The sequence below is a fragment of the Geotrypetes seraphini genome, chromosome 14, assembly GCF_902459505.1.
Source record: "Geotrypetes seraphini chromosome 14, aGeoSer1.1, whole genome shotgun sequence".
NCBI lineage: Eukaryota > Metazoa > Chordata > Amphibia > Gymnophiona > Dermophiidae > Geotrypetes > Geotrypetes seraphini.
In genome coordinates this window covers 28,687,883-28,713,694 of record NC_047097.1, presented here as the reverse complement: position 1 = coordinate 28,713,694, position 25,812 = coordinate 28,687,883, and the positions used below count along the sequence as shown (strand labels likewise).

At 45.8% G+C, this 25,812-nt stretch overlaps 1 protein-coding gene across 3 annotated transcripts in view; it reads right to left on the bottom strand.

The window, feature by feature from the left end:
* ABHD2 (abhydrolase domain containing 2, acylglycerol lipase) overlaps positions 1–25,812 on the bottom strand; it is a 189,109-nt gene that overhangs the window by 151,432 nt on the left and 11,865 nt on the right. The gene's annotated exons all lie outside the window — the stretch shown is intronic.

Sequence of the window (25,812 nt, the reverse complement as noted above, 5' to 3'; positions counted from 1 at the left end):
ATGTATTACAATCAACTCTTAGCTATTATTTATGCTAACACAAGTTTATATACATTAAAAACCACCACTGTCTAAGCAGAATATATAATTTTTACCCCCTCTTTTACAAAGCCAGGCTAGTTTTTTAGTGCCAGCCGCCGCGGTAACAGTTCCGCTGCTCACAGAATTCCTAAGAGCGTCCGAGCTGTTACTACCACAGCTGGCGCTAAAAACGCTAGCATGGCTTTGTAAAGGAGGGGGGATAATTTGCTGTTATCCTCTGGGAGCTTCTTCCCTCACCTCTCACAAAACATTCAGCTGTTATCATGTTCCATCTAAAGATCATGATTCTATCAGTCAACAGTTGCATAACACTCGGCAAGAAGAATATTTTTTTAAGTTATTTTCCTAAACATCTATCTACTAAAGAAAGCACAGCAATGTTCAGTTGCAGTCTCCTACATAAGCAACCAAGGAAAACTAGAAGCTCACCATCAAACCCAAGGGTTTAGATTAATATTAAAAAATATATATATCCTCTAAGTCAGTGGTTCCCAACCCTGTCCTGGAGGAACACCAGGCCAATTGGGTTTTCAGGCTAGCCCTAATGAATATGCATGAAGCAAATTTGGATGCCTATCACTTCCATCATATGCAAATCTCTCTCATGCATATTCATTAGGGCTAGCCTGAAAACCCGATTGGCCTGGTGTTCCTCCAGGACAGGGTTGGGAATCACTGCTCTAAGTTATTGTTAAGGTGATGATTGAAAATTTACAAAAAGCTGAATTTTTTCATAACTTCATGCCACCTCTTCCTCCCACAAACCACAGGTACATAACCTGTCAGAACGGAGGGTGTCACAGTGGGCATCATTGCATGACGCACTGTCCACAGGACTGCACCGACACTGAATCCTTCAGAGGACAGTACAATGAGAAGCTAGAAACCTGGCACCCATAAACTGCCAGTACAGGAGCTGCCAGCACTGGACACAAGGAAGATCATCTATCTGGGGTTTCTGGAGAAGTACCGGAATGGGAAGAAAGTGGGGGTACAAACAAGGAATGCCTCTTCCCATCTCAAGAATACTCGAGTACAAAAGACAGCATATGATAGCCGGTGGAGCCTCAGCAAAAGCTGTTCAGACTGTGAGCTGCCAACCAGTAACAAGGCATGCAATCAGTTATCTCTTCCTGTTAAAAGGGGAAAGGAGTGCAGTAAAGTGTATCATTGACATGAGAGCTGGGTTTCCCTGCTTTCCACAGCAACTGGCTCACTGCATCCTTGGATCACCACCTACCTCTAATCAGGCTCTCATTCAAATGCTTACCTCCAGTACAAAAAGCATCCTTCCTATCCCTTTTAAGGAAGAAAAAACCCTCCTCTGTAAGAGAGACTAGCGGGCATCTGGCATCAGAGGACTGAGTACAGATAATGGTTTTCTGGGAGGTAGCGCAAACCTTTGGGAATAAGAAAATAAGAATAGCCTTACTGGGTCCATCAACCCCAGTAGCCCGTTCTAACTAGGATCTGGCCAAAACCCAAGGAGTAGCAATATTCCATGCTACCAATCCAGGGCAAGCAGTGGCTTCTCCCATGTCTTTCTCAGTAAGAGACTTTTCCTCCAGGAACTTGTCCAAACCTTTCTTAAAACCAGTTACGCTATCTGATCTTACCACAACCCCTGGCAATGTGTTCCAGAGATTAACTATTCTGAGTCGAAGTCAAAAAATTGATGCTTGTCTGGGCGGTTGTATCCTTACATACACAGACACTCATAACATTGACAAACTCTTGCATACACAACGCACATGTTATTTATTCTAGTGTATACTTATGAAGGGAATTTTTAAAAATAAAGCAGAATTCTGGTATCTCTCATGGCACACCCAGAATCTCTGAGTCACACCACTGTGCCATAGCACACAGTTTGACTTAGGCTATAAGTGGTATATAAATACTAAAGTAAATACATTTTTTTCATAGACAGAGAAATAGTAAAACTAGAGGACATGAACAGAGGTTGCAGGGTGGAGACCTAGGAGTAACGTCAGAAAATACTTTTTTCACACAGAGGTAGGTTAATGCCTGGGGAAGGTGATGGAATTCATAATATGTGGGATAAACAGAGAGAAGAGGATAGTATGAAACAAAACAAATAACCTCATTAAATAGTGCTTAGATGGCAAATGCAGCTGTAAGGAACTAAGGCCCGTACCAGTAGGCTTCTACAGTCTGTGTCCCTTATATAGCAAGACAGATCTCATTTCTGCCTATGTCACTTCTTGAGATCACAGACTCGCACAGGGCACTTTACCCTGAGTCATTTCCCGTTTCAGATCTGCTTTCCACACCTGCAGAGGTGGAGTCTGTCTGTTCAGGTGATCTTTTTTTAGATGTTGCCAACAGATGGCAGATACCACTGTTTGTGTGCATTCCAGGTGGCTGGTATACAGAAGAGTAGCAAAGTAAACAAACTTCCTATATAGGAACTGCTCTATAAAACTATGTGCAGATTAATACAAAAAAGCCAAAATTTATACACATAGAAACATGGCAGATAAAGGCCAAATGGCCCATCCAGTCTGCCCATCCGCAGTAACCATTATCTCTTTCTCTCTCCGAGAGACCCTACGTACCTATTCCAGGCTCTCTTGAATTCAGACAGAGTCTCTGTCTCCACCTCTTCTGGGAGACTATTCCACGCATCTACCACCCTTTCTGTAAAAAAGTATTTCCTTAGATCACCTCTTAACTTCATCCTATGCCCTCTCATTGCAGTTTCCTTTCAAATGAAAGAGACTCGACTCATGCGCATTTACATTACATAGGTATTTAAACATCTCTATCATATCTCCCCTGTCCCGCCTTTCCTCCAACGTCTACAGATTGAGATCTTTAACTCTGTCCTTATATGCCTCATCACGAAGACCACCCACCATTTTAGTAGCCTTCCTCTGGACCGACTCTATCCTTTTTATATCTTTTTGAAGGTGCGGCCTCCAGAATTGTACACAATATTCTAAATGAGGTCTCACCAAAGTCTTATACAGGGGCATCAATACCTTCTTTTTCCTACTGGCCATACCTCTCCCTACGCAACCTAGCATCCTTCTAGCTTTCGCCGCTGCACGCACTTAAATCCATCAATCAACAATTATTAAACGTTCCCTCTTTAAAATAATTGGTACAAGACGCTTAGAAATCTTCTCCGTCACAGCTCCTCAGCTGTGGAATGTCCTACCCCTAGAATTAAGGGAGGAAAAATTACTTGACCAGGTTTTAAAGGGAAACGGAAAAGCCACTTGCCTTCTCATTATAGATTTTAAAATGTATCCTCATTGTAGCGCTAGTTTTTTAAACACCTGTTTCTAATTAAAATTCTTCTTAATTTTTTTCCCCCCTTACAATATGTTCTTACCTTAATTGTTCAACTATCCTATAACAAATGCAGTTCCTCCCCTTCTATCCTCCATCTTCCAGTATGTCGTTAGCTTGGCATTATTAACATTTAAAAAAATGTTAATTTTGCCTAGAAATTTTTTAATAGGCGACTATATCAAGTTTTAATTTAACTTGAAATGTTATATTAATGCATGTTAAAGTATGAATGTACAGTGCAAGACCTGGGGGGCGAATGGCCCTCTTCATTCCGGCTTTTTTTCTGTTATTCTCTGCCTCTCTATCCCACTTCACAACAGAAAAGGGAATGTGGATGAGAGAGCCACATTCAGGTACTGTCTCGGGAGGCTCACAATCTGTCTAACATACCATGTTTCAAGGAGAAGGCATTTCTCAATAGATGAGAATTCATTTGGAAATGATCACCTCACCGAGGATACGAGGAAAAAAATGTTTGGGTTTGGTGGGGTGGGTGTCACCGACACATCCTGGTCAGCAAAGTTGTGGCCTTGCGTGGGAAGATCTCTGGCTGGATCCACATGAGCTGAAGAAGAGCAAAGTAGCCCCAACCTAAAATATTTGTGAAGTCCTCTGGCACAGCATGACAAACTGAACAATGAACATAAAAGAGAGAGTGCATATTTATTTATCAGGATTTGGGGCTTGTGTCTTTTTCAGTTGTAGGTTAAGGTGAGTTACATTTGGGTACAGTATTTCCTTGTCCCTAGAGGGCTCACATCTTAATCTGAACCAGAAGCAATAGTTAAGTGACTTGCCCAAGGTCACAAGAAGCCATAGTGGGATTTGACCCAGGCTTGTCCTGGTTATCACCTAGTACTCTAATTGGGTAATTCTAGACCACAATATTTAAACTCTTTTAGTTGTTTGCATCCTTTTAAAAAAAAGCACTACTCAATGATTACAATCTTTTTGCTTCTGTTCAAAATTGTAGCCATAAAATTAATTCTCTTTCAATTCTGCTCTATTTCCCTAGTTTTTGGTTGATAATTTCCCAACAATTCAGCTACATTTTCCAAAAACTATCTAATGCCTCTCTAGTGAGCGAGTCACCTATGGCACTCACTTTAAGTCGAAATGAAATTGATTAATTTTAGTATTTATATACCATTTATAGCCTAAGTGGTTTACCATTCAGGTACTCAAGCATGAAATGAACAAAAAAGGTAAACATGCTAAAAGCTTTATAACTGAAAGGAAAGCGTGATTAGCCTTCGTGTTTATCCCCACTGGAAGTGTAGGGTTTCTTTCTTGCCAGTTTTGTAATGTATTGCAAATGCTTGGCTAATAATCCTTGCATAACTGCAGCTGACATTTAAATGTCTCTCTAGTATAATGAGCCCTTCAAGACTTCTGCAAACTGTATTTTATTTATTTATTATTTTAGATTTATTAACTGCCTTTTCATTAAGAGATTCATGAATAGTAATAAGATACTCTTTAAGCATTTTCCCTATCTGTCCTGGCAGGCTCACAATCTAACTGTGGTACCTGGTTAAGTGACTTGCCCAGAGTCACAAGGAGCAAGCTGGGATCAAACGCGCAACTTCGGGGGCTGAGGCAACAGCTCTAACCACCACGCTACCTCCTCCAGATATGCAAAAAGTTTTTTTGTTTTTTCGTTTCGAGACAATGGGGGGGGGGGGAAGTTTATTACTTTTAGTCCTATTTTAGAATTGGCAGCCTTTAATGAAAGAAGTAAAACACCACAAACTGGCAAAGGCAGGAGGAGAGAGGAAATGAAAGTCTCTCTCAAAGGAAGGGCTAATCCAATCTCCTCTCTTCGATATAACTGTGAGGGAGAGACACAAGCAGGTAATGGTAAAGATAAAAGAAGAGAAATTTGGGAGAATTAGATGGGGGAGGAACAGAAACACCCCCCCCCCCCCATACTGTTGAGGACTGACTGGAAATGAAGAAAGAGACTGGTAGAGAAAGGAAAGAGAGCAGAGATAAAGAGTGCTAATGAGGAAAGGCTTGTTACAGAGGGAAGGGAGGTCAGGCTGAATTGGAGTCCTTGAACTTTTTAGAGGTACATAAGTGGTACACACAACCAAAACATTTGAGAACCTCTGTTCTACAGCAACCTACAGCTTCTGTTCTCATGACTGTTCAAATGCTGATAAAGTAGCCCCTAGAGAATGACACGGGGATAAATTTGTCCCCGTCCCTGCAGGAAAGCACAGTTACTTACCGTAACAGGTGTTATCCAGGGACAGCAGGCAGATATTCTTGACTGATGGGTGACGGCACCGACGGAGCCCCGGTACGGACAATTTTAGAGTGATTGCACTCTAAGAACTTGGAAAGTTCTAGCAGGCTGCACCGCGCACGTGCCTTCCTGCCCGACAGAGGCGTGCGGTCCCCAGTTAGGATAAGCCAGCTAAGAAGCCAACCTGGGGAGGTGGGTGGGACGCAAGAATATCTGCCTGCTGTCCCTGGATAACACCTGTTACGGTAAGTAACTGTGCTTTATCCCAGGACAAGCAGGCAGCATATTCTTGACTGATGGGTGACCTCCAAGCTAACAAAAAGAGGGATGGAGGGAAGGTTGGCCATTAGGAAAGCAAATTTTGCAAAACAGATTGGCCGAAGTGTCCATCCCGTCTGGAGAATGCATCCAGACAATAGTGAGATGTAAAAGTGTGAACTGAGGACCATGTAGCAGCCTTGCAGATTTCCTCAATAGGCGTGGAACGGAGGAAAGCCACAGATGCTGCCATAGCTCTAACTTTATGGGCCGTGTCAGTCCGGACTGAGCATAACAAAATGAAATGCACGCTGCAAGCCAATTTGACAATGTACGTTTAGTAACAGGACGTCCTAATTTATTCGGATCAAAGGACAGAAAGAGTTGGGGAGCTGATCTGTGGGGCTTAGTACGGTCTAAATAGTAAGCCAGAGCCCGCTTACAGTCCAAAGTATGCAGAGCCTGTTCTCCAGAATGCGAGTGAGGTTTCGGAAAGAAGACAGGCAGAACAATGGATTGGTTGAGATGGAATTCAGAGACAACCTTAGGGAGAAACTTTGGATGCGTACGCAGAACCACCTTGTCATGATGGAAGACTGTAAAAGGTGGATCCGCAACTAGTGCATGTTGCTCACTGACCCTCCTGGCAGAGGTAAGAGCAATAAGGAAAAGTACCTTCCAAGTGAGAAACTTGAAAGAAGCGGTAGCCAAAGGTTCAAATGGAGGCTTCATTAAGGCGGAAAGAACTACATTGAGATCCCAGATAACAGGAGGGGCTTTAAGAGGTGGTTTCACATTAAAAAGACCCCGCATGAACCTGGACACCAAGGGATGAGCTGAGAGGAGTTTTCCATGGACTGGCTCATGAAAAGCAGCAATAGCATTGAGGTGGACTCTGATTGAAGTAGACTTGAGGCCAGAGTCAGACAAAGAAAGAAGATAATCCAACAAGGTCTCCACTGCAAGGGAAGTGGGATCATGATGATGAAGAAGACACCAGGAAGACAAACGTGTCCACTTCTGATGGTAACATTGCAGAGTGGCCGGTTTCCTGGAGGCATCCAGAATGGAACGAACAGGCTGAGACAAAAGAGTATCATGAGAAGTCAGCCCGAGAGAAACCAAGCTGTCAGGAGCAGAGACTGAAGGTTGGGATGCAGAAGGGTCTCCTGATGTTGCGTAAGCAGCGAAGGAAACAATGGAAGAAGAAAAGGCTCCCTGGAACTGAGTTGAAGTAGAAGGGAGAACCAATGTTGCCTGGGCCACCGTGGAGCAATCAGAATCATGGTGGCTCGTTCCCTCTTGAGCTTGAACAAGGTTCTTAACATGAGAGGTAGAGGAGGGAAAGCGTACAGGAACAGATTGGACCAATCGAGGAGAAATGCATCCGCTGCCAGACGGTGAGGAGAGTATAGTCTGGAGCAAAATAGGGGCAGCTGGTGATTGTGAGGAGCTGCATAGAGGTCTATCTGAGGAGTGCCCCACTGAGCTAAGATGGACTGCAGAGTTAAAGGATCGAGTGTCCACTCGTGAGGCTGGAGAATTCTGCTGAGCTTGTCCGCCAAGGAATTCTGTTCTCCCTGAATGTAGATAGCTTTCAGGAATAGATGGCGATATGTGGCCCAAGCCCAAATCTTCTGGGCTTCTTGGCACAAGAGGCGAGAGCCCGTCCCACCCTGCTTGTTGATGTAGTACATCGCAACTTGATTGTCTGTGCACAGCAGGAGGACTTGAGGAAAGAGAAGATGTTGGAATGCCTTGAGGGCATAAAACATTGCTCTGAGTTCCAAGAAATTGATGTGATGCTTCATTTCCTGAGCTGTCCAAAGTCCTTGAATTTGGAACTCGTTCAAATGAGCCCCCCAGGCATAAGGGGAGGCGTCGGTGGTGATGACAAGTTGATGAGGAGGTAGATGGAACAGAAGACCTCTGGAGAGATTTGAGGATATCAACCACCATTGTAGAGACTGACGAAGAGATGATGTTACAGATATGTGACGTGAGCAAGGATCCATCGCTTGGGACCACTGGGTAGCTAGGGTCCATTGAGGAGTGCGCAGGTGAAGACGTGCAAGTGGTGTGACATGAACTGTGGAGGCCATGTGACCCAAGAGTATCATCATTTGCTTGGCAGAGATGGAACGTTGTGGAAGCACCTGCTGACATAGAGATTGAAGCGTTTGAAGACGGTTGTACGGCAGGAACGCTCTCATGAGGACTGTGTCCAAGACTGCTCCAATGAATTGAAGTCTCTGCGTGGGTTTGATGAGATTTGGGTAGATTGATCTCGAACCCCAGCAAACGTAGAAATAGGATGGTCTGGTTGGTGGCCTGAAGTACTGTTTGAGATGAATTGGCCTTTATCAACCAATCGTCCAGGTAAGGAAACACCTGAAGGTGGTGGGAACGCAGAAAAGCAGCCACCACAATCAGACATTTGGTGAACACTCTTGGAGAGGAGGCAAGACCGAAGGGTAGTACCTTGTACTGGTAATGACAACGATTGATCATGAAGCGTAGGTACTGTCTGGAGGCCAGATTGATCGGTATGTGAGTGTATGCTTCTTTGAGATCGAGGGAACATAGCCAGTCGCCTTGATTGAGAAGAGGGTAAAGAGTGGCTAAAGAGAGCATTCTGAATTTCTCTTTGACTAAGCATTTGTTGAGATCGCGAAGATCTAGGATGGGTCTGAGATCTCCTGTTTTTTTGGGGACTAGGAAATAACGGGAGTAGAACCCCTGCCCCTTTTGATCTAGAGGAACTTCCTCTATGGCGTTCAGAAGGAGGAGGGATTGAACCTCCTGAAGAAGGAGTGAAACCTGAGGAGTGTTCAAAGCAGACTCTCTTGGCAGACTTTGGGCAGGAAGTGTCTGAAAGTTGAGAGAGTAGCCGTGGCGGATGATGTTGAGGACCCACTGATCCGAGGTGATGGTTTCCCAACGGCTTATGAAAAGAGTAAGGCGTCCCCCTGCGGAAGGTGGGCAGCAGGATGGAGACTGGCTATGTCCTGGAGAACCAAGTCAAAAGGGTTGAGTGGATTTTTGTGAAGGGGGAGGCTTCACTTGTTGTTGCTGCTGTGCTGGTCTAGCAGCTTGTCTCTGTTGTTGCCTCTGACGCCTGGGTTGTTGCGGGGCCTGTGGTAAAGGACAAGCCACAAATCTACGCTGGTAGGCCGACTGCTGGCGAAAAGGCCTGGTAGGTGGGGTCTTCCTTTTTGTTTTGAGAAGAGTATACCACCTGGTCTCATGAGCTGAGAGCTTTTGTGTAGTGGAGTCCATGGATTCTCCAAACAGCTCATCCCCCAGGCAAGGTGCATTAGCCATTCGATCCTGATGATTGACATCAAGTTCTGAAACTCTGAGCCAGGCCAGGCGACGCATGGCCACCGACATAGCTGTGGCCCGAGAGGTCAGCTCAAAGGTGTCATAGATCGATCTGACCATGAACTTACGGAGTTGTAAGAGCGATGAAGAAGTTTGGCGAAAAGCAGATCTTTTACGGTTAGGGAGGTATTTTTCAAAAGATGACAAATTCTGAATGAGATGCTTAAGGTAGAACGAAAAATGAAAAGCATAGTTCCCAGATCTATTAGCCAGCATCGCATTCTGATACAACCGCTTGCCCAACTTATCCATGGCCTTACCTTCTCTGCCAGGAGGGACAGAGGCGTATACACTAGCCCCTGTGGATTTCTTTAAAGTAGATTCCACTAGTAAAGACTCATGGGGGAGTTGCGGTTTGTCAAAGCCAGGAATAGGTATGACCTTATTCAAGGAGTCCATCAAGGAGTTTGCGAGGAGCTCCTGGAATGGTCAAAGGTGTCTCTAGATTTTTATAGAAAGTCTCTCGCAAAATATCATGGAGAGGCAATTTCAAGAATTCCCTTGGAGGCTGGTCAAAGTCCAGTGCATCGAGAAATGCCTTGGATTTTTTGGATTCAGCCTCCAAGGGAATAGAGAGAGAGTCGCAAATTTCTTTGAGAAAAGAGGTAAAAGAAGATGCATCAGGCTTAGAGGACGGATCTAATACAGAAGGGTCCTCGTCCCCTGACGAACACTCTCCCTCAGAGAGAAGCGGCTCCTCTGAATCACCCCACAGATCAGGGTCCCTCACCTGAAAACTACGGTCCCGAGACTCCGGTGTGGAGGGTTCTAGGTGTCGAGTTTTGTGAGTCGACTTACCAGACCTCTGTGAAACAGTACCGGGAGATGTTATCGGGCGTGCCGGTGCCGAGGTTTGCACCGCCTGGTGTAAAGACCTCGGTTCCGGCGCTAAAACTGGCATGGATACCGAGGAAGCTGTTTGTACCGGTACCGACAAAGTGGATGCCGATAAAAGAGGCTGCTCCACTGCCGGTACCGGTAGCTCAGACCGGACTGGGACTGGAAGGCTCGGTGTCAGAAGAGCAGGCAGGAGCTGCTGCAATTGCTCTTTAAGCTGAACTTGCAGGACGGCGGCAATTCGCTCGTCCAGCGAAGGCACCGGTACCGCTTTTTTCTTCTGCGGTACCTTTGGTGCCGCTCTACACTCCGAAGAGGAACCCAAGGTCGAAGGGCTAACCTCAATCGGAGCGGAGCGCTTCCGTGGGCGCCTCGAGGTCGGCAGGATTGGGCTCGCTGCCACTGAGACCGGAGGGCGCTCCAGCGGGGAAGGCTTCTTAGCCGGATTACCTGAGGAATGCAACGCCGGCGCGGTATCGCGCGGTGTCGATGAAGTAGGTGCCGACTGCATCGGGGCCGAAGTCGGAGTCGGTGCCGCTGAATCCGACATCTCGGTACCAAACAATAACCGCTGTTGAATTTGGTGGTTTTTAAGAGTTCTCTTTTTCAGAGTGGCACAGCGGGTGCAGGAGGACGCCTGATGGTCAGGACCGAGGCACTGTAAGCACCAGTTGTGCGGGTCGGTGAGAGAAATGGGCCTCGCGCACCGCTGGCACTTCTTAAAACCGGGTTGGGGGGGGCATGAACGTAAAAACGGCTTCTGCCAAATCGAAGGCCGAGGCCTCGATGGTGGCAGCAGGTCCCGCCGGGGCGAACCCGAAAAAATGAGAAAAAAAGAAAAGAAAATTCTTCTTTTTTTTTTTTTAAAGAAAATAAGTAAAGAAGGGAATAAAATACCGAAAAAGTTTATGCGAGCGGGAAGGCGTTAGAGAAAAAATTTTCAACATCTGTTGAAAGTGCGTCTTCTTAGCTCCGTGAAAACTAAGAAACTGGGGACCGCGCGCCTCTGTCGGGTGGGAAGGCACTCGCGCGTGCGCGGTGCGGCCTGCTAGAACTTTCCAAGTTCTTAGAGTGCAATCACTCTAAAATTGTCCGTATCGGGGCTCCGTCGGTGCCGTCACCCATCAGTCAAGAATATGCTGCCTGCTTGTCCTGGGATAACTCAATTTCTCCGTCCGTGTGCTCCTGTAAGCTCTGCCATAACCACACAAGCCTCAAACACTTATGATTTTAAAGTGTTTGAGGCTTGTGCAGATGAGGACAGAGCTTGCAGGAATGGGGCAGGGACAGGAAAAGAACTCGCCAGGACGGGAAAATGAGTTCCTGTGGGGACGAGTAAAATTTTGTCCCTGTGTCATTCTCTAGTAGCCCGACACCACAGCCCTCATTCTTGCTTTTCGCCCCCTTCCTGGGGAGGGAAGGGGAGGAAATGAGACACATATTTCTGATGCCTCCTACTTCCTCCCTCTCCCTGTCTCAAGACCTTACAGAAGATTGAGTACTGTCCAGGTTCTATAAATACAAGTGCAGGCTGAAGTGCTACCAGGTTCTCTCTGACAAGAAGTCTGCATAGGAAGGCTGCAGGAAAACATAAGAACATAAGAACTGCTATCTCCGGATCAGACCTTAGGTCCATCAAGTCCGGCAATCTGCCCACGCAGAGGCCCAGCCAGGTGTAACCTGGCAAATCCTTAGTCACCCGTATCCTTCTATGCATCTTGCGAGGAGATGTGCATCTAACTTGCCCTTAAATCCTAGAACGGTGGGTTCCGCAGAAACCTCCACCGGGAGAGCGCTCCAGATGTCCACCACTTACTGTGTGAAGCAGAACTTCCTGGCATTTGTCCTGGGCTTGTCCCCCCTCAGCTTCAGTCCATGACCTCTTATCCTAGTCACATTTGACATCGTAAATAACTTTTTTTCCTGTTCTATTTTGTCGATTCCTTTTAGTATTTTGAAAGTTTCAATCAGATCCCCTCGCAATCTCGTCTTCTCAAGGGAGAACAGTCCCAGTTTTCTAAGTCGTTCTTTGTAGCTCAAGTTCTCCATACCTTTTTACTAGCTTCGTTGCTCACCTCTGCACCCTTTCCAGCAGTTTTATATCCTTCTTTAGGTAGGGAGACCAGTGTTGGATACAATATTCCAAGTGTGGTCTGACCATTGCTCTATAGAGCAGCATTATAACCTCCTCTGATCTACTCGTGATTCCCTTCTTTATCATGCCCAACATCCTGTTTGCTTTCTTTGCCGCCGCCGCCGCACATTACGCCGACTTTCAGGGTCCTATCAATCAGTATACCCAGGTCCTTTTCTTGTTCGCTCTTACCCAATGTTACACCTGACATTCTATACTCGTGCTCCTTGTTCTTTCTGCCCAAATGCATTACTTTGCATTTTGCCACATTAAACTTCATTTGCCATTTCTCTGCCCATCTCACTAATTGGCTCAAGTCTCTCTGGAGTTCCTCGCTGTCCTTTTGTGATCTGATCGCCCAACATAAACTTAGTGTCATCTGCAAACTTGATGAATTCACTGGATGTTCCTTCTTCTAGGTCGTTGATGAAAATATTAAATAAGATGGGCCCAAGAACCGAACCCTGGGGCACACCGTTAGTTACTTTCTCCCAGTCTGAGAGCTTCCCATTTATGACCACCCTCTGCATTCTGTTTTCCAGCCATTTGCCTAGCCACCTTAGTATGTCTCCCTCTATTCCATGGCTTTGTAATTTCCTGAGAAGTCTTTCGGATGGAACTTTGTCGAACGCTTTCTGGAAGTCCAAGTATATTATATCCACTGGTTCTCTGCTATCAATTTGTTTGTTCACTGTCTCAAAGAATTGAAAAAGCAGTGCTTCAGTGTGGATCTATGATTACAGTGTAAACTGCTACAGAAGAGTGGATGCTGTGCAAGGACTCAAGGCAGGCCAGGAAGTAAGTAGAAGGCATCCAGTGCCTGGAGTCACATGGATATCCAAGAGCATTGTTCAGAAAGATGGTTAGGGGAAAAAGATTAGGACTTGTATATTGCCTTTTTGTGGTTATACAACCACACTCAAAGCGATTTGCATATAGGTACTTCAAGCATTTTCTCTATCTATCCCATTGGGCTCACACTCTAACGTACCTGGGGCAGTGGAGGATTAAGTAACTTGCCCAGGGTCACAAGCAGCAGCGTCGGGTTTGAACCCACAACCTCAGAGTGCTGAGGCTGTAGCTCTAACTACTGCACCACACTGTCCTCCAATACAATATCAGAAGTGAGCCAAGTATAGAATAATGAAGCCTTTGTGACATCACTGAGGTTGGCTCTTAGGCATTGGTGGAATGAGGCATTATGATATCAGGGAAAGGGGTTCAGACTTGTATATCACCTTCTTGTAGTTATACGACCACACTCAAAGTGGTTTGCATACAGATACTTCAAGCATTTTCCCTATCTGTCCTGGTGGGCTCACAATCTATGTAATATACTGGAGGCAGTGAAGGATTAAGTGACTCGCCCAGGGTCACAGGGAGCAGCGCAGAGTTTGAACCCACAACCTCAGGGTGCCAAGGATGTAGCTCTAACCACTACAACACACTCTTCTCTTCAAGGGATTGGGGGGTATAGATAGGTATAGACCATTGCTCAGGCAATGGGCCTGATGGGCCGCCGCGGGAGCGGACCGCTGAGCAGGATGGACCTATGGTCTGCCTCAGCGGAGGCAACTTCTTATGTTCTTATGTTACTTGCATGGAATAAAAAGGGAGAACAGGTGTCAGAAGTCTCCATATTCTGTTTGGGGAGACTATATAACCTCTGCATGTATCCTGAAGGGGATGCAGATCCTGTCAGGATTACTAGGCTCATGTATCCCCATGGGAAGAGAAGCGATGTACTCCCCTTGAGAATAAATGCACAGCTGACACATGGTCATTTCAGTATTCCCTAACAGCCATTACAGACTGGATCTGCAAGCAAGAGATGAAGGACAAATTATGAGCTTATCTGTTAATTTTCTTTCCTTTAGACGCAGCAGATGAATCCAGAGACTAGTGGGATAGCACACATCTACCAGCAGGTGGATATAGAGAAACTGATTAACAGGTGGTCCTATTGGCTGGCACGCCTCCTATATCTTCAGTAATGCTCCTTGCCCAAGCATCCAGAACTAGTAATCTGCTTAGCATGTAAAAAACTTCTTTCCCATAATAAAGTCCAAAGGTATACAGAATACAACTACCAACTATAACAAAACCTCTGAAACTTGGAAGAGATAAACCGACATGGAATATGTAGAAAGGGTGGGGCTCTGGATTCATCTACTGCGTCTAAAAGAAAGAAAATTAACAGGTAGTAACATAATTTTTTCTTCCTTAGCAACAGCAGCAGATGAATCCAGAGACTAGTGGGATGTAGCAAAACAATCCTCAATCTGGGTGGGAAGCAAACACCGTCTCTGTAATGACTGAACCACCAAAAGTAGCTTTCGAAGTCTCTGACATTTTCAATCGGCAATGCTTAGAAAATGCACAGTATCCGTCCGATAAATGGCTTCCAAGGAAAAATCTCTGGACTCAATCCAAGAAGTTGGCATTTGTTTAGTTGAATGTGCATGAAGCTCTTGTGGGAACTGCTTCCTTGCCATACAGTAAGCGAAAGCCATGGTCCCCTTGAGTCCTCAAGCGATGGATGCTTTGTACACTCCCAAACCTTTGTTGCATCTTGTGAATAATACAAAGAGGAAGATTCAAAGTTCTAAGAAGCACATTGAAGAAAAGTGCACACCCCTCCAGTCCTCCTCCCAGAAAGCAGGAAGAAATAGGGAGAGCGGCTTAAATGAAATGAAGATATCACCTGAGGAAGAAAAAATGGTACTATCCTGATACCCCAGAATCCGTAATTCATAAAAAAAAAAAGGATCCCTGGAGGACAAGGTCTGCAATTGAGAAACTCACCTAAATGGAGTCATGGCCACAAGAAACACCATTTTCAACGTCACCTCCTTTACAGTGTCATTAGACAAAGGCTCAAACGGTGTATTTTGAAAATTCCGTAGAACTATCTTAAGTGTCTATCTTAGTCAGGGCTTCAACACCGATGAACGAATATGCTGTACTTTTATCAGGAACTGAACTACAGCCGACTGATAAGCAAGCGAAGAATGAGACACCTGTCTGCTTAAAACATGAAAGGTTGCCAACCGAAGCTGAATTAAACGCTAAGCTCTTGGTTACACTCTTGTGCAAAAAAGAAAGAATACAAGACATAGAAGTCTAGAAGGGCGAAATACCATCTGTTTTGCCTGGGCGAAAAGTAGAAATAACCTGCTCCGAATAATCCTTACGCCTCAGCTGTGACTTACGAAGAGATAGACCTTAATATGAAAGTGGGACAAATTTTCATGTTGATCAATCCCTGGGTGAGCAAATCTGAAGATACCGAGAACTACAACGGCTTGCCCAACAAACCCCTCAGAACTGCATACCATGGATGGCGTGGCAAAACTAGAGCTACAAAAATCATCATGTCATGAAAGTGAGCCATGAGAAAGAACAAGTATGCAATCATTGTTCAAGGGAAAACACTTAAAGAAGAGTACCCAGAGGTCAGAAAAGAGCAAACGTGTCTACTCCTTCTGACTTCCACTCCTTGTGCCTGCTGAAGTGAGAAAGTTTGCATTTCAATATAAGGAGATGAGGTCTAGTTCAACGAGATGTCATCTCTACACAATATCAAGAATAAAGGTCACTCCTCTAAAAAGATTAACAACCTAATCATTAGACTTCTCATATATATATAATTCAAAGGCTGAATATGCTCAGAGACAGAGGCAAAAACAAGGGGTATTTATCCCAAGAATGTCGCCTCACCACCCAATAATCACATATGCGTTAACGCTTGAAGAAAATGTATGCCTATGAAGTTGTTTTGAATTTCTAGCAGAGACTATACCATCTTTATAATCGATTAAATCTCTTTTAGGTTCCCTGACAAAGGAGTGAAACAGGTTTAGCCTGTCAGAACATCTGACAAAGCTGTTAGTAAGTGTCTTGTGATTCTAATTGAACATTTTTTTAAAACGATTAGACTGTGGTATACAGCACTCAAAGGTGTTTGAAGGCACTTTAAGCATATGTGATGATTGGGTGGTGAGGCGACATTCTTGGGATAAATACCCCTTGTTTTTGCCTCTGTGTCTCTGAGCATATTCAGCCTTTGAATTATATATATATGAGAAGTCTAATGCTTATGTGCACAAGGTTGTTAATCTTTTTAGAGGAATGACCTTTATTCTTGATATTCAATCAGTTTGGTACACCCTCAATCACAAATAGTGATTAATTTTTTCCCCATTGATATTTTGACTACCTCTACACAATAAGCTGGAGCTCCTGAGCAGAGAGTTCTCAATTCCCAGGAGGTAGAAGATTCTTGCTGAGTAAGTATGTGTAAACATTTTTTTTTTCTGTCTCACAATGTGAGTCACCGAGAGAAGAGGAAGATGAAGTACCGCCTACCAAAGCAGGACCATTGCTTTGACCGGCAACTGAGGACTGTCAGCCTAGAGGCCTCTGGGAGATTATATCAATCTAACTCTGGCATGGGAATGCAGATAGACTCTGTGTGCAGGGAAACTGTGTTAAGTAGCCCTGATTGATATATTCTAAGTTTCAAGTAGCCCTGCTTGAATCATGGCTAGCTAAAAGGTGTTAATGTCTGATTAAGAGGGTGCTTAGGACAATGGTGCACAGATCAAGCCAGAGACTTAATCCCATCAGGTTTCTCACCCTCCTTTGTTAATTAAATTAACCATTGTCTCAAACAGTTTGCAAGTTCTAAACAGAAAGATACTGGGAGATACAATATTTTCTCTATTCAGAATAAGATTCCAAGGTATAAAAGCCTGCTCTCTGCAACACACCTCTCTCTCTTTCTATCTAACTACCTCTTGGCTCTTTGCTTGGCACTCTGGTTCTGTCTTGGCTCTCCCTCTCTCTGTCTATCCTGCCCTTTATCTATGAAACACGAAGCTTCCTAGAACTGCAACCTTCTATGTCCCTCTCTGCCTCTGACCTCTGTAAGGCAGTGAGACTGCTTGCTCTCTGCTTAAGTGTAATGCTCTCTGCTTAATTGTAATGCTTATAAATATTACTTTTCTGTAAGACTATTTCTATAATATATTCTTTATGCAATCACCTCTGGTCGTGTCTATTATTCTACTTCCTGGTGAGTCATCTGTGAGGGAACTGAACCTGGGACCTGGCGTCTGTCAGTACGCCTTTCACTTAACCCCTACCACCTAATATTGGGGGGGCCACTTTCAAACTGACAAGGACTTTGTGTACTTCTGTGGCTGTTGAAAAAAATACCACCGCTGTGACACTATCCTACAATTCCTTCATTGGAGATCCCTGAAAGATGGCCTGAAACTCCTGAAGCACTAGACTGAATGTTCATAACTCCAGAAGAGCAAGTGAACACTGAGCCTCCTTCTGAGATCACATTCCTTGTGCTGAGGATTGAAGGTACTGAGCCTCACACCCCAACAGACTGGAAACCTTGGTGACTATGATTGTGGCATGCCTTTGAAGAAATTGATTTCGCTGAGCCACCAACTTATACTGAACTATGGTTAAGGAGTCCATTAGATACTATGGGTGCAGCCTTCCTACACCAGGCACTATCGGAACAGAAGCCACTGCTGCAGCATGCTGACGTGAAATCCAGCCATTTTCAGAATTGCCACCATGGATTTTAGGACCTGCATATAATCCCATACTCTCGATCTGAGTGACTGAAGAAAAAAGATGAACCTGAGACTGTAAGTGGTCACCCTGGACTTTGGGAGGAAACACATTCCCACTTGTATGTCGAACAACATTCCAAGATGTTCCAATGATTAGTATGGGATAAGGAAGTTCTTTGGAAATTTAAAGATTGAAATAGATAAATCACTCGTTTGTGTCACAGCTAAACTGTCCTGTCTGGAAGACGCCCGAATCAACTGGATGATGTACTTGAATCCCCTTTTTGCGATGAAATGCCACAACTACTACCATCACTTTTGAACCTGTCCTTGGAGCCATGGCTAGGACAAATGGCATCTGCCGAAAGTGATATTGCCTGGCCAAGGGTATCAAAGCGAATACATCGCTGATATGGTGACCAAATGGGAATATGTAAACAATCTTATTTGAGATCAAACATTGGAAAGAACTCCCCCAGTTGAACTGCTGTATGAGCCTTAAAACATCCCGCACCTATCTGGGCAAGAATCCAAAGCTTTACCCAGTACTGTGCTTGGGTTCCAACTGCCAAAATCTCTGTTAAGACTTACTCCAGCCCATCTACACCCTCCCAGCCATTGAAGCCCTCCCCTGCCCATCCTCCACCAAATGGCCATATACAGACACAGACCGTGCAAGTCTGCCCAGTACTGGCCTTAGTTCAATATTTAATATTATTTTCTGATTCTAAATCCTCTGTGTTCATCCCATGCTTCTTTGAACTCATTCACAGTTTTATTCTCCACCACCTCTCTCGGGAGCGCATTCCAGGCATCCACTACCCTCTCCGTAAAGTAGAATTTCCTAACATTGCCCCTAAATCTACCACCTCTCAACCTCAAATTATGTCCTCTGGTTTTACCATTTTCCTTTCTCTGAAAAAGATTTTGTTCTACGTAAATATCCTTCAAGTATTTGAACGTCTGAATCATTTTTCCCCTGTCTCTCCTTTCCTCTAGTCTAGGGTATACATATTCAGGGCTTCCAGTCTCTCCTCATACATCTTCTGGCGCAAGCCTCCTATCATTTTCGTTGCCCTCCTCTGGACCGCCTCAAGTCTTCTTACGTCCTTCGCCAGATACGGTCTCCCAAACTGAACACAATACTCCAAGTGGGGCCTTACCAATGACCTGTACAGGGGAATCAACACCTTCTTCCTTCTACTGACTACGCCTCTCTTTATACAGCCCAGTATCCTTCTGGCAGCAGCCACTGCCTTGTCACACTGTTTTTTCGCCTTTAGATCTTCGGACACTATCACCCCAAGGTTCCTCTCCCCGTCCGTGCATATCAGCTTCTCTCCTCCCAGCATATACGGTTCCTTCCTATTATTAATCCCCAAATGCATTACTCTGCATTTCTTTGCATTGAATTTTAGTTGCCAGGCATTAGTCCATTCCTCTAACTTTTGCAGATCCTTTTTCATATTTTCCACTCCCTCTTCGGTGTCTACTCTGTTACAAATCTTGGTATCATCTGCAAAAAGGCACACTTTTCCTTCTAACCCTTCAGCAATGTCACTCACAAACATATTGAACAGGATTGGCCCCAGCACCGAACCCTAAGGGACTCCACTACTCACCTTTCCTTCCTTCGAGCGACTTCCATTAACCACCACCCTCTAGCGTCTGTCTGACAGCCAGTTTCTGACCCAGTTCACCACTTTGGGTTCTAACTTCAGCCCTTCAAGTTTGTTCAACAGCCTCCTATAAGGAACTGTATCAAAGGCTTTGCTAAAATCTAAGTAAATTACATCAAGCATATGTCCTCGATCCAGCTCTCTGGTCACCCAATCAAAAAATTCAATCAGGCTCGTTTGGCACGATTTACCTTTTGTAAAGCCATGTTGCCTCGGATCCTGTAACCCATTAGATTCAAGGAAGTACACTATCCTTTCTTTCAGCAACACTTCCATTATTTTTCCAACAACTGAAGTGAAGCTCACCGGCCTGTAGTTTCCTGCTTCATCCCTGTGACCACTTTTATGAATAGGGACCACATCCGCTCTCCTCCAATCCCCAGGAATCACTCCTGTCTCCAGAGATTTGTTGAACAAGTCTTTAATAGGACTCGCCAGAACCTCTCTGAGCTCCCTTAATATCCTGGGATGGATCCCGTCTGGTCCCATCACTTTGCCCACCTTCAGTTTTTCAAGTTGCTCATAAACACCCTCCTCCGTGAACGGTGCAGAATCTACTCCATTTTCTCATGTAACTTTGCCAGACAATCTCGGTCCTTCTCCAGTATTTTCTTCTGTGAACACAGAACAGAAGTATTTGTTTAGCACATTTGCTTTCTCCTCATCACTCTCCACATATTGGTTCCCAGCATCTTTTAGCCTAGCAATTCCATTTTTCATCTTCTTCCTTTCACTAATATATCTGAAAAAATTTTTGTCTCCCTTTTTTACATTTTTAGCCATTTGTTCTTCCACCTGTGCTTTCGCCAGACGAATCTCTCTCTTGGCTTCTTTCAGTTTCACTCTGTAGTCCTTTCTGCTCTCCTCTTCTTGGGTTTTTTTATATTTCACAAACGCCAACTCTTTCGCCTTTATTTTCTCAGCCACTAGGTTGGAGAACCATATCGGCTTTCTTTTTCTCTTGTTTTTATTGATTTTCTTCACATAAAGGTCCGTTCAGCTTAGACCACTGTCTTTCCACTTCTCTTATGTCCTCCCATCCTAACAGCTCTTTCTTCAGGTACTTTCCCATTGCATTAAAGTCCGTACGTTTGAAATCTAGGACTTTAAGTATCGTGCGGCCGCTCTCCACTTTAGCCATTATATCAAACCAAACCGTTTGATGATCGCTACTTCTCAGGTGAGCCAGCTGAGAAGAGCGACTAAGATGGTTAAGGGGTTGGAGGAGCTGCAGTACAGCGAAAGATTAGAGAAACTGGGCCTCTTCTCCCTCAAACAGAGGAGACTGAGAGGGGACATGATCGAAACAGTCAAGATAATGAAGGGAATAGACTTAGTAGATAAAGACAGGTTGTTCACCCTCTCCAAGGTAGGCAGAATGAGAGGGCACTCTAACGTTGAAAGGGGATACATTCCATACGAACGTAAGGAAGTTCTGCTCGAGAAGGGGATAAAGGGACAACATTCGAAACTTTTTTTTGACTAGAAATTTGTTGAGATCCAAAATGGGTCGCAGATCGCCCGTCTTCTTCGGAACAAGGAAGTAACGGGAGTAAAACCCCCTGTTTTGCTGCTCCAAGGGAACTGGTTCGATGGCATGGAGACAAAGCAGAGCTTGAGCTTCCTGAAGAAGAAGGGCGGTTTGGGATGGATTGGAAGGATACTCTCTTGGAGGAAGCTCTGGTGGAACCTGAGTGAAATGTAGAGAGTATCCTTCTCCGAGGATGGTAAGCACCCAGAGGTCGGAGGTAATTAACATCCATCAGTTGTAAAAATGATGGAGACGACCTCCTATAGGGGGAAAATGAGACAGAGTCAGAACAGTGGAGGTTATGCTCTGTTTTAAACAGTCAAAAAGGCTGAGAAGCCTTAGGTGCAGCAGAAGGTTGGGGTTTTTGCTGCTTCTGAGGTTGCAGCTTCTTAAGAAAAGGGCGAGTGTATGGAGCCGGCTTTGGAGCATAACGCCGTTGGTAGATAAGAGCAGGGCGTGCAGGCTTGGCAGGAGCTTGCTTTGGCGTTGGTCTGAAAATTGAAGCAAAAGATTTCTCATGGTCAGACAATTTCTTGGTGGCTGCCTCGATAGAGTCATCAAAGAGGTCACTGCCCTCACAAGGAATGTTAGCTAAGCGGTCTTGAAGATTAAGGTCCATATCGATGGTCGAAGCCAGGCAAGACGACGCATAGCCACAGAGCAAGCAGCTGCTCGAGCAGACAACTCGAATGCATCATAAGATGACTGGAGGAAATGCAACCGGAGTTGAGACAAAGAAGCAATAACTTCTTGAAATTCAAAGTGCATTTGAGTATCCAAATAATGCAAGAACTTCGGCAATAAAGAAATCAGAATTCAAAATAAGTGATGAATTGAAAATTATAATTGAGGACTTTAGAGGACATCATAGCATTTTGATAGATGCGACGTCCGAATTTGTCCATAGTCTTCCCTTCCTTTCCAGGAGGAACGGTGGCATAAACCTTGGAAGGATGGGACCTCTTTAAGGAGGACTCGACAAGGAGGAATTGATGAGATAACTGAGTGTTGTCAAATCCTTTGCGATGCACGGTTTTATACCTAGAGTCCAATTTCCTGGAACAGATGGTATGGAAAAAGGTGTCTCCATGCATCAACCAAAAGTCTGATTCAAAAGCTTATGAAGTGGAAGCTTAAGAGACTCTGCCGGAGGTTGAGGAAAATGCATGACTTCTAGATACTCCTTAGTGTATTTTGAGCCAGTATCTAATTGAAGATTCAAGTCCACAGCCATCTGACGAAGGAAAGACGAGAAAGATAGCTGGTCTGCTAATGCTTTGCCTCGAGAAGGACTCGAGGACGTCGAAGCAGCATGAGTAGAAGATGAAGCTTCGGCATCAAAGGAACCTGGTGACTTGAACGAGGCAATCGAAACCGGAATATCCTCGAGGTCCGGCAACGGAGACCTTGAACGAGGCGTCGGTGGTCTGGTCAAAGTTGGAGTAGATCGAGGCTTAGAGGAAGATGGTCTGTCTTGAGAAGGCGAGCTATGCCTGGAATGATGCCTCGAGGAAGGCCTCGAACGTCGATGTGTCTGGAACCAGATCTCGAGGATCGAGGAGACTTCGCCTCAGAGACGAGAGCAGCCGATGCTATCGGATGAATAGGACTAGAGGCTGTAGATCAAAACTCCAGAGGCTTGGTGGAGGAACCTCGATGCACTCCCAAAGACTCTGCTCCTTGTATAGAGTGTGAGAATTCCCGTCAAGGCACTCACAAATAATCTGCTCCTTGCTTTAAGTGCTTGGATGCCAGACCAGACACTCGCAGAGACTCTGCTCCCTGTAAAGAGTGTGTAAGCTCAGACTGGGGTAAAGGAAGCGGCTCGACCTCGCGGGAGCATGCTGAATGCCCAGGCTGGATAAGAGGAAGCAGTTTGGGTCCCATGTTAGTAAGGATCTGAATAAACTGCTTCTCTAACATGGTCTGGAAAGAAGCCGGCAAGGATGGATCTGCGCCTGAAACCTGACCACCTGCTTTGGCTGGAGGTTCCTTCGAGGTAGTGTGAGTGTGCTTCGACCTGGGAGTCTTAGACACTTTAATCACTACCTGCGGAACCGACTGCTGAGCTACCTGACCTGAGGAAACAGGGGAAGATACAGCAGATGACGTCGAAGTAAGAGCCACTGCAAACGACGAAGGTCTGATGAGGCTCGAGGTGGAAGCAGTAGGCGCAGAAGGAGCCTCGGTTGGAGTCGAGGCCTTAGACGCCTTCGAAGTCGAGGGATCAGCAGAAGACTCCATCTCGAAGAGCTTGTCCACCAAAATGCAACGACGCTTGAAAGCACGAGGCTGAAGTATTTGGCAAGGCAGGCACGACTTAGGATGATGTTGCGGCCCAAGGCACTTGTGGCAGCGTCCGTGAGGGTCCGTAAGAGAGATCATGCGCCGACACTTGCTAAATCTCTTGAAGCCCGTGGCAGGCCGGGACATAGAAGGAAAAATAGCCACCGCAAAATCGAAGCCCTCAGGCTGCGGCCGAGCGGCCTGTCTCGGAAAATGAACGGAAGAAGAAAATGTTGTTTGTTTTTTTTTAACTAAAAGAAATAAACTAAAAACAGCGATTCGTGAGGAAAAAAACCACAAACCGCGGTTGAGAGAAGGCACAAAGGAACAAAGTTAAACGCATTGAGTCAAAGACGGACTTCTCAGCTCCGCGGAAAACTGAGAACTGAGGAGAAGCGCCCTGTGTTGGGCGGGAAGGCACTCGTGCCTACGCAGTGCGGGCGACTCGAAACTTTGAGTTTCTTCAAGCAAGTCTGCTTGTGAGGCATCCGCATCCGGGCTCCGTCGATGACGTCACCCATATGTGAGAATACCTGCCTGCTTGTCCTGGGATAAGGGTCTTTATCTGCCGTCATCACTATGTTACTATGAACATACAGAGGGTAACCTTCTAGCCTACGTGAGCAGGAGCAATCCTTGCCTAAGAGCACCATGCTGCAGAAAACCCCAGCTCCACTATCCCTCCACGAATAGTATGAGTGCAAAGCAACCTGCTAATGCAAACCCCAGTCTTCAAATAACCTCATGTGGAATGCAACCAACATGTCTGGCAACAGTCTTTGGCTGATGGCAAACCCCATGAGCCTCGTCGTAAACCAGACCTACTTCCCTCAGAAGGTTCTAGGGCAGCCAACCTGTACTCAAGACAAATGAAGATCCCCTATCTGACTGAAGCCTTCTCAAGTAACAAGTCCCTAGGACACAGGAGGCCACACTGTTGTCCCCAGTCAAGAATAATACCAGAGGAGAGGCAAGGCGTCCCCTTGTAACCAGACACTACTCTGTACCCGGGCCACGAAGTGACAAGTGCCTATCCCAGCGTCCCAAGGAGAAACAGTAACACCTCAGACACTGAGGTAGCTTATTCAACCACCAGTCCATTCCTCCACATGAATGAACCCAGAAGGAGTAGAAAGAATAACCCAGTGCAATAGCGAGAGCTATCAACTAGCCTGCAATCAGCCTAGCCATAGCTTAACTGCCATCCGGGTGGGACCAAACACGGTACACCAGGCTGCAAGTGAAATGGCTCCCCAGCCAAGGCCAACCCAATGACCGGGTGGCAGCCTCTAGGGTTGGCCGATTAGCAGTGGCAAAGGCAGTACTGCCGGAAGTGGCGTCCCTACTGCGAGAGTAGAAATACTGACAGCGTCAGCGGCAACTGCAGTGACCCCTGATCCATGGTGGGAAAAAAGGGCCTCGAGCAATCGCCCTTAGGGCCTCCTACCGTCCACTGCTGCCTGACCTGGCTGCAAGCATGTGGGCATCTGCTACTAAAGCTGAAGCAGCTTCTGTTTCCCTACGCGGGAAAGGAGTAAAAATACTCCCCCATACCGTTGCCTCCTTGAAGAAAATAGCGACCCTTGTAACTCCACACCCATAGCCCAAGTGAGCTTTATGGAACTAAAGTATCCAAGTCCTTCAGGGGGAGAGGGGAAAAGGGGACCTGTGAGCCCAGGTGATGCCGCCCTCCTCCCCCCACCAAGGTAAGCACCGTACAGCTCATATCCCGCAGCTCAACTGAGGCCTATTCTTCAGGAATCTTTCTCTACCGACACTTGACCCACTGGAATATTCCACAATCGAAGCCCGAGCCACAGGAAGATCTCACCTCCGAGGCCTAAGGCACTGGAAGATCTCACTTCCAAGGCCTAAGCCACTGGAAGATTACTCATTAGTGGCCTCAGCCACAGGCAGACACCTCTAAGGCATAGGCCACCAGATGAACTCACCTCTGAGGCCTAGGCCACAGGAATAATTCTCAACTGAGGCCTCAGATGACCCACAGGAATCTTTCTCTACTGAGGCCCAAGCCAAAGGAACACGTCTCATCTGAGGCCTTAAGCCGCAGGAATATCGTGTTAACTGAGGCCTCAACTGCAGGAATATTTTTCTTGCTGAGGCCCAAGCCACAGGAATTTCTCACTCATCCGAGGCCCGAGCCCCAGGAAGATCTCATTCATCCGAGGCCTGAGCCCCAGGAAAATTTCACTCATCTGAGGCCCGAGCCCCAGGTAGATCTCACTCATCCGAGGCCCGAGCCCCAGGAAGATCTCACTCATCCGAGGCCCAAGCCACAGGAAGATCTCACTCATCCGAGGCCCGAACCACAGGAAGATCTCACTCATCCGAGGCCCGAGCCACAGGAAGATCTCACTCATCCGAGGCCCGAGCCACAGGAAGATTTCACTCATCCAAGGCCTAAGCCACTGGAAGATCTCACCTCCGAGGCCTAAGCCACTGGAAGATTACTCATCAGTGGCCTCAGCCAC